This window comes from Pteropus vampyrus, unplaced genomic scaffold, assembly GCF_000151845.1.
Source record: "Pteropus vampyrus isolate Shadow unplaced genomic scaffold, Pvam_2.0 Scaffold263, whole genome shotgun sequence".
Taxonomy (NCBI): Eukaryota; Metazoa; Chordata; class Mammalia; order Chiroptera; family Pteropodidae; genus Pteropus; species Pteropus vampyrus.
In genome coordinates this window covers 228,578-235,373 of record NW_011889044.1, presented here as the reverse complement: position 1 = coordinate 235,373, position 6,796 = coordinate 228,578, and the positions used below count along the sequence as shown (strand labels likewise).

Sequence of the window (6,796 nt, the reverse complement as noted above, 5' to 3'; positions counted from 1 at the left end):
TGGCACGGAGGCTACGCGTGAGTTTTTCTCTATAACATTAATGGTAAAGCTCGAATGAGATGCAAGTGCGTGTTAAATCCATGCGCGCTTTTAAAATACATCGCGTGACGTTTGCTTTCTTCTCATTTTTAATAAACATCTTACTGGGTATGGTCTTTATTATTCAACGCAAATCCCCTAAGAGGCAGGAGATGCTGCTTGCTTGACAAATCATGTAATGTGACACATTTCGAGGCCAGTGCAAGGGCTCTGAATGCTTAATGACTTTGCACCGGTGAGAGGTGAGAACTAGGCAGTTAAAGACGAGAAAGGAAAGGTCTGTATGGCGGGGAGGGGGGCGGGGGCGGTCACCTAGCCTAACATCCCGCGTCCTGGGTGACAACTTCATCAAGACACTACAACATGACACAGGAGAAAGGGCTTATATAGTGTACTTTGGGTCAGGAAAAAAAAAAACAAACCCACAGATTATCATGCATTTTAGTGTCACATGGAAAACATTTTAAAGCCGCTCATAATTTTCATACTTGTGCGTATATGACACTCTCTTGGTACGTCTTAAATGGAGAGAGAGCGAATAGGTTAATTATCTGAGGAGGAAATCGCCCCAGGAACTGCATCCTACCTACACCCAGGTAAATTTCACTTATTTCTGGTTCGGGTTTCATATCATCCACGTAGGAACTGTGTCTACCGTTTCTGATTATCGATGCTCTCCTGTTTTCACACTTAGCCTTTGTGTGGGGCGGGGGGGGGGGGGGGGGGGGGTGTTGATAAGGAGAAGAACTTTCTTTTCACTTCCAGGTGTCTCTTGATTGAAACCTTGTGATTGTTTCCTGTTTCCGGTCTCACGAAAATAGTCTTGAATTCAGAGGCAAATTCGAATAAAGTCCTTCACCCGCTGACGTGCACATGGACACCATGGGCCCTGAGCAGGAATAAGGTGTCTTCGGAAGTGTGGCTTGTGCTTGTGCCCTGCCTCACAAGCCACTGCATGTGAGAGTCCACGAAATGCCACATGACGGGCAAGGCGACAGGAAGAAGTATCTAGGACAAACCGGAGGAGCCCCGTCCCCAGGTGCGTGGTCTCGGATGCACGCAACGAGTTTTTCCACTACGTGTGGCTTAGCCGGTGGGTGGGCGTGGAGCACCAGAGACAGTGAATAAATACTGTCTTCTTTCCTCTTCCATAATATTCAGTGTTTCCTTCTGAGCCTTCATATGTTCTTCATTTGCAAAAGAAAATAAGACCAGCCACGTCTTCTGCCGATTCGATTTCTAGAACAAACACTGGGATGGCCCGCATAATGATCTCTGGTATTTTGGATTCTGGATGCTTTTTGAAGAATCTAAAAGACACCAAAAACACTGTGCTATCCGAAGTTACCATATCGATGGAGAAGATAATAAAGTAGTGATGTTGACCTTTATGGTCAACATCAGAGCTAATGTATCCAAAAAGATGCTTACCTACTCAAAGTGGGTACTTAGAAAAGGTACAGATGCTCCTTGACTTACGGTGGGGTTACAGCTCGATAAACCCATCATAAATTGAAACGATTCTAATTTAAAAAAGCATTTACTACACCTAACCCACTGAAAATCGGTTTAGCCTTGCCCACCTTACAGGTGCTCAGAACACTTACGTCAGCCTGCAGCTGTGCAAAGTCATCTAACACAGAGATCGATAGGAATACCCAATTCCAAGACTCAAACGGATTTTGCAAGTTTTAACTGAAATTGGAAGTGACTTATTTTTAACAATAGGTGGCGCTTCACAGGTTTTTGTTTAGTTGAAATGCATTGACTGCATGAAATGAAATATCTCTGCTACCAATTTAAAAAATTAATACAAAACATTAATATTCATAAAGTACTTTAGTAACTGATAGAAACTTCCTTGCTACCTGTATCTGCCATATTTACTATTAAAATTAATGTTCTAAGAGATTATCAAAAAGAAGCAGCAGTAAATGTACTTTTTGAAAATATGTAGGATCATGTTTTTTACTTTTCTACTTATTTTTAACTTTTAAAATGTTATTTAATTACTTTTCTGAAACACGTATTTGTTTTTTTATTCTTAATGACCATGAAGGTTTCACAAATTTTACAGATGTGATTTTTAATATTTGCAATGACTTTTATCTTAAATCGTAGTAATATGTAAAAGATTAAAGATTCCAGATAAATATTAAGGTGATCAGAGCTTATTAAGTTCGTTAATCTGAAATTATTAGCAGATAGCTGCGCCAGGAGATCTTTTAAGTTATTTTTGTTTTATTGAACATATGATTTTGTTTTCTGACTGTTCTACTTTTGAGGGCAGCTGTAGGTTTAAATTCACCTTAGATTCTTATGCGTTTGTCTCTGAGGATGAAGATAGCAGTATAGAGTTATCAAAATGAGAGATCGATAACTTTTGCTGACCAGAATCAAAGATGACAGATGTTCATTACAAGGGCCAACCCACTCCTGGTTTCGGAAATCAGATTGGCAGAAGATATGGCTAATCTCGTCTTTTGAACCAAAGAACAAGTGAAGGCTCATGAGAGAATATTTAATATTACGGAAGAGGAAAGAAGACAGTATTTATTCTTCGATCAGATAAGAAATTAAGACGGTTTTGTACTAGGGCAAAGAAGTTTCCCTTATACAACCTTACCATGCGGATTTAATTGGCAAAATCTTTGATATGTAGTAGTGATGCAATTTGTCTGAGCTCTCGTCACTTTGAGTCTCTGTGAAGGAATATGACCCTTGAGGAATGAAGGTCACCAATTCAGAGCCCCTCCATATGCATTTCTTGCTTTTCTTACAACTCGTAGAAAAATAGCATCCTTTGTGACAAAGTCCACAAATGGTTAGGTGTAGAATTATAGACAGAAACTCTACAAATCATCCAGTGCAATTTACTCGATATATTGTTTGATCTGCCCTTTTCCAGAATTTGAAATCTATGCAGAATATTAATATTTCAAATAAGGCAGAAGGATGAGAATTACACTTACGAAAATGAAGGGAATGTTTATGGAAAATTTACAGAATACGTTGGTCTATTTCTGTCAACTACAAAGATTGTTTACAAAAGGAAACTGAAAATAAGACAGCCTACCCTTGCCAGCTTTTCTGGGGAAGTATAGTAATATAATGACTATTGCCCTATAAGGAAAGCTGAGACTTGGTTTCCATTCCTGGTTCTTCAATGATTCATTAGATATTCATAGGCTAACTCACAACTTCTGTGATTTTTTTTTTTTGGTTTGCTTTTCAGTAAGATAAAAGATTGTATTTATTATCATGACTCCACAGACATATTACAAGAATTAATAAGGTATTATTTTTTGAGAGCTTGGAACACATTATGGTTCTGCTATTTTGGCAAATAAAGCCTCTCAGTTCGCCTTTTTTTTTCTTTTTTTCTTTTTTTAAAGATCACTGGCAGTTGCAAGGAGTTACCAGTTTTGTTTTGTTTTGTTTCGTTTTTTTCCATTTTACTTTATTCTTTTTTCAAAAATCAGATCAGCAGGAGAGGTGGCTAATCTTGTTTTCACATGAAAATGAAGAACAAGTCAGGGCTCACTTTCCATTCTACTTTATTCTTTTAGACATATCTTACTATAGTAAACTGAAAATTACTGTAAGATTTTCCCATGGATATTTACATTGGTTTTCCTTTTCAGGAAAATTTCGTATCCAGAAATCCATTTCCAGTTAAGGTGCACTGTAATAAACTGACTTAAAAAGAAGGAACAATGTCTATTTTAAGCTAAAAAATTAGAATTTCTACAAAGACTTATAGTTGTAGGCAATCAAAAGGAGAGGCGAGTTTTACTAAATATCTTTTAGATCAAGGGTGGCAAGGCTACATCAACATTTATTTGTAGTCTAGTATTTAGAGAAAAATATATTTTAGTGCTAAATGATGTAAAGTGTTATTGGTCAATTTTGTGCAGCATAATATTTGGTTTCTAAATAGAACATGACCCGTGATGATGGTGTTATAGACAAAATTTCATGGATTTTATTTATTATTGTAATTTAAGATTACTTAATCTCATGGAAATGATAAATACATCTGTGGTTGAAATAATTTGAAGTTTCTTTGTAATAGGTCTCTTTCAAATGTATTTTTGCAGGATTTCTGGAACTAGAATGTTCAGTGCTCCCTCTCCTGGTTTTACCATATTGGTGAACTGACCTCTCATCCCCAAACTGTGATAGCAGAGAAAATTTGGAAGGACCGAATAGGGTACTTGGATCTGATATTTTATTTCTGATTTGACTATTCCAAATCCATTCATAATGGTCAAGAAACCTATCCGTCATTGGTTAAAGTTCATTACATCCCAAAATATAATGAAATCTATGAAAAAAATAGAAACTGTGTCAATACAGTTGATTTTATCCTTTAAAGCATCCTGTTTTTATATAAGTTATCATAGAGTGAGTATGTAGCTTCTTAGCTTCCTTTTTGTTCTGTGTTATTTTTAGTTAGTTATTTTCTTGTCGATGGTCTTAGCCATGCCCTAGGTTACTTAAGGTAATTCCGAACACAACTTTAATTTAAAAAAAAAAAAAAATTTTTTTTTATTTAATTTTTTAAAGTGCACATTTGAAAATCTAGCAAAGAAAAAGCCATTTTCAACAGAATCACTTGATCTTGTAAAAGAGATTTTAAAAATTACTTAGAACTGAAAATTTCCATTCTCAAATTTATATATGATTTAATTTTGTTTTGTTTTGTTTGCTATATTTTCCCAAACACTTTAAGCTACCTCCGATACGCAGTACCTGGAAAAAAGATTTCTTTTCCACTTACTTACTATATGTTTTCGGGTTTTAGGCGTCTTTTAAAAGTCTCTATGGAACCTTAAATTTCACTTATACTTTTTCTCACTGCAGCATTAGGTACATGATTTTGATAATAAATATCTAAAATCCAGTAGCTTCCAATGAAAGAAAAAGCAAATTTCCTACTGATTAAAATGATCTTTTTTCAATGACACATCATCCACCAGGAAGAATTATAAAAGTTCTTAGTAAATTATTTCTATTTTAATCGACCGCCATTTAGCTGATTTAAAAGAAATAAAAGGGTTGGGCTTTTTGTGTGTCAAACTATACAAAAATATTACAAAATAGAAGGAATTCGGGATTTTAAAAATTGGATGGATTCGGGGAAAATTATATCACAAATCAAGATGGAGCACATATTATAAAATTACAGCAGGAAAATTCACCTTTAAGACGTATTGTTATATACACATTTGCAGGCAGGAGTGTCACCTTTTGAACTTCCAGATTTCACATATTCTGAAGTTTGCTTTAAATAGGGACGTTAATATTATATTATCATCTTTTTATATCGATATTCATTTTCTCTCTAGCTGATCAGAAGTGATGACGTCTCATACAAGTTTTTTTTTTAAATCTTTTATTCTTCAAAATGATTTTCTAATTCAACTTTAAAAAAGTGGAGTCCATCAATCCTTTCGCTGAGATTGACAACTACAGATGGATCACTACGTTCGAAGGTATTCTTTTATGACAAACCGCATTTGCAGGAGTTTTAGAGGCGGTCTGAAATTTTAGAGGATGTTTATTACCCGAGTGTACAGGGCGACGTTTCCTAGTTGGTACACAGGGAACGAAAGAGGAAACGACTGGAGGGGAAATCCTGTTCCAGGTTTTCAGGCAGCCCGTGTGATTGACACATGATATCACGGGAGGCGTGTCCTGGAGTGGAGGTGGAGGTGGAGGCGAGGGGCTGAAATTGCGCGGAGCTGGCCTGGGATTGCTCTGTAAGGCACGCAGTGGTTTGCAGACTGATAGCAGCAGACAGAGCTCCCTGCCCGGGATAAGGAACAGCTACAGCCGCTGTAAATGTGCCTGAAAAGCAATTTCCAACCTGTGCGTTAGGTAAGAGCCGTTTCCTTCCTTTCCTTCCGTAGACGTTTTAGGAAAGATTAGGTGAGAGATGTTGGCTTTTGCAAGGAGCTGAGTTATTTCTTTGAACTCGCTTCAGATCTGAGAGTCCTGGTTGCATTTCAGATTGCCAGTAGCCTCCCCACGGCTGAAGCCAGTGCTCTTAAGGGAAATGCTATCGCCGAAAGAAAAAGCAGGGTTCCTTAGATTTGCCCCCCTTATCCGAACAGTAAAAGTCTAAAGTCTGAAACGGTCGCACGTTGAAAACCAGTGGTCGGTGCCGAAGAGGGGCCGGCGCTCGGCGTGCGGACCCGGTGCGTGTTTGTTTAGGCATTGTTGGCGCAGCGGTTGTTTAAAACCTGAATTTCCCGTCTCTGCGTATCGATTTCCAATGCGCAGAGGCGTTGCTTGAACGCCGTTTGAACTCCTCGGCATTCCACAGGGGCAAAAGCACTTCGGCAAAAACGTGCAAGACTGCATGTTACTTGGGTTCGCCGCTGACACGCCGACTGTGCGCCCGCCTGTCAATCACAGGCAGCAGCAACAGCCAGCACATGGCAGCGGGCGGCGGGCGGCCCGCCCCGCGAGCAAGTGCCTGGAAAGAGGGAAACTAACGTGTTTTTCTCTGCAATCGTCTGTGGCAGGCGCCTCGACCGCGGAACAGGAGGGACTGGGAGAGAGAGCTGCCCGGGGAGGCTGACCTGCCGGGACCCGAGCGCCGGGGACGCGGCGCCCCACTTGCCCAGCGCGCGACCGGGGCAGTGCCTGGAACTGCGCGGGGCCCCGCACGACGCCCCGCCTCTTCCCCCGAGAGAGCCCCCCGAACCTCGCTCCCTCAACGCCCCCTAAGAGAGCGGGCGAGAAGGCC

General features: G+C 39.5%; 1 protein-coding gene across 2 annotated transcripts in view; it reads left to right on the top strand.

Annotated features, from left to right (window-relative positions):
• Window positions 1-5,465: 5,465 nt before the first annotated feature.
• The window catches only part of SPRY1 (sprouty RTK signaling antagonist 1), a 6,321-nt gene continuing 4,990 nt past the window's right edge, over window positions 5,466-6,796 (top strand). Inside the window, exons 1-2 of one of the 2 annotated variants that reach the window (XR_896795.2) lie at window positions 5,466-5,922; window positions 6,573-6,790. The gene's annotated coding sequence lies outside the window, so the exon portion shown is untranslated. Of the gene's footprint in view, window positions 5,923-6,572; window positions 6,791-6,796 lie in introns of those variants that run through there. The other variant, XM_011375156.2, reaches the window with a different exon arrangement.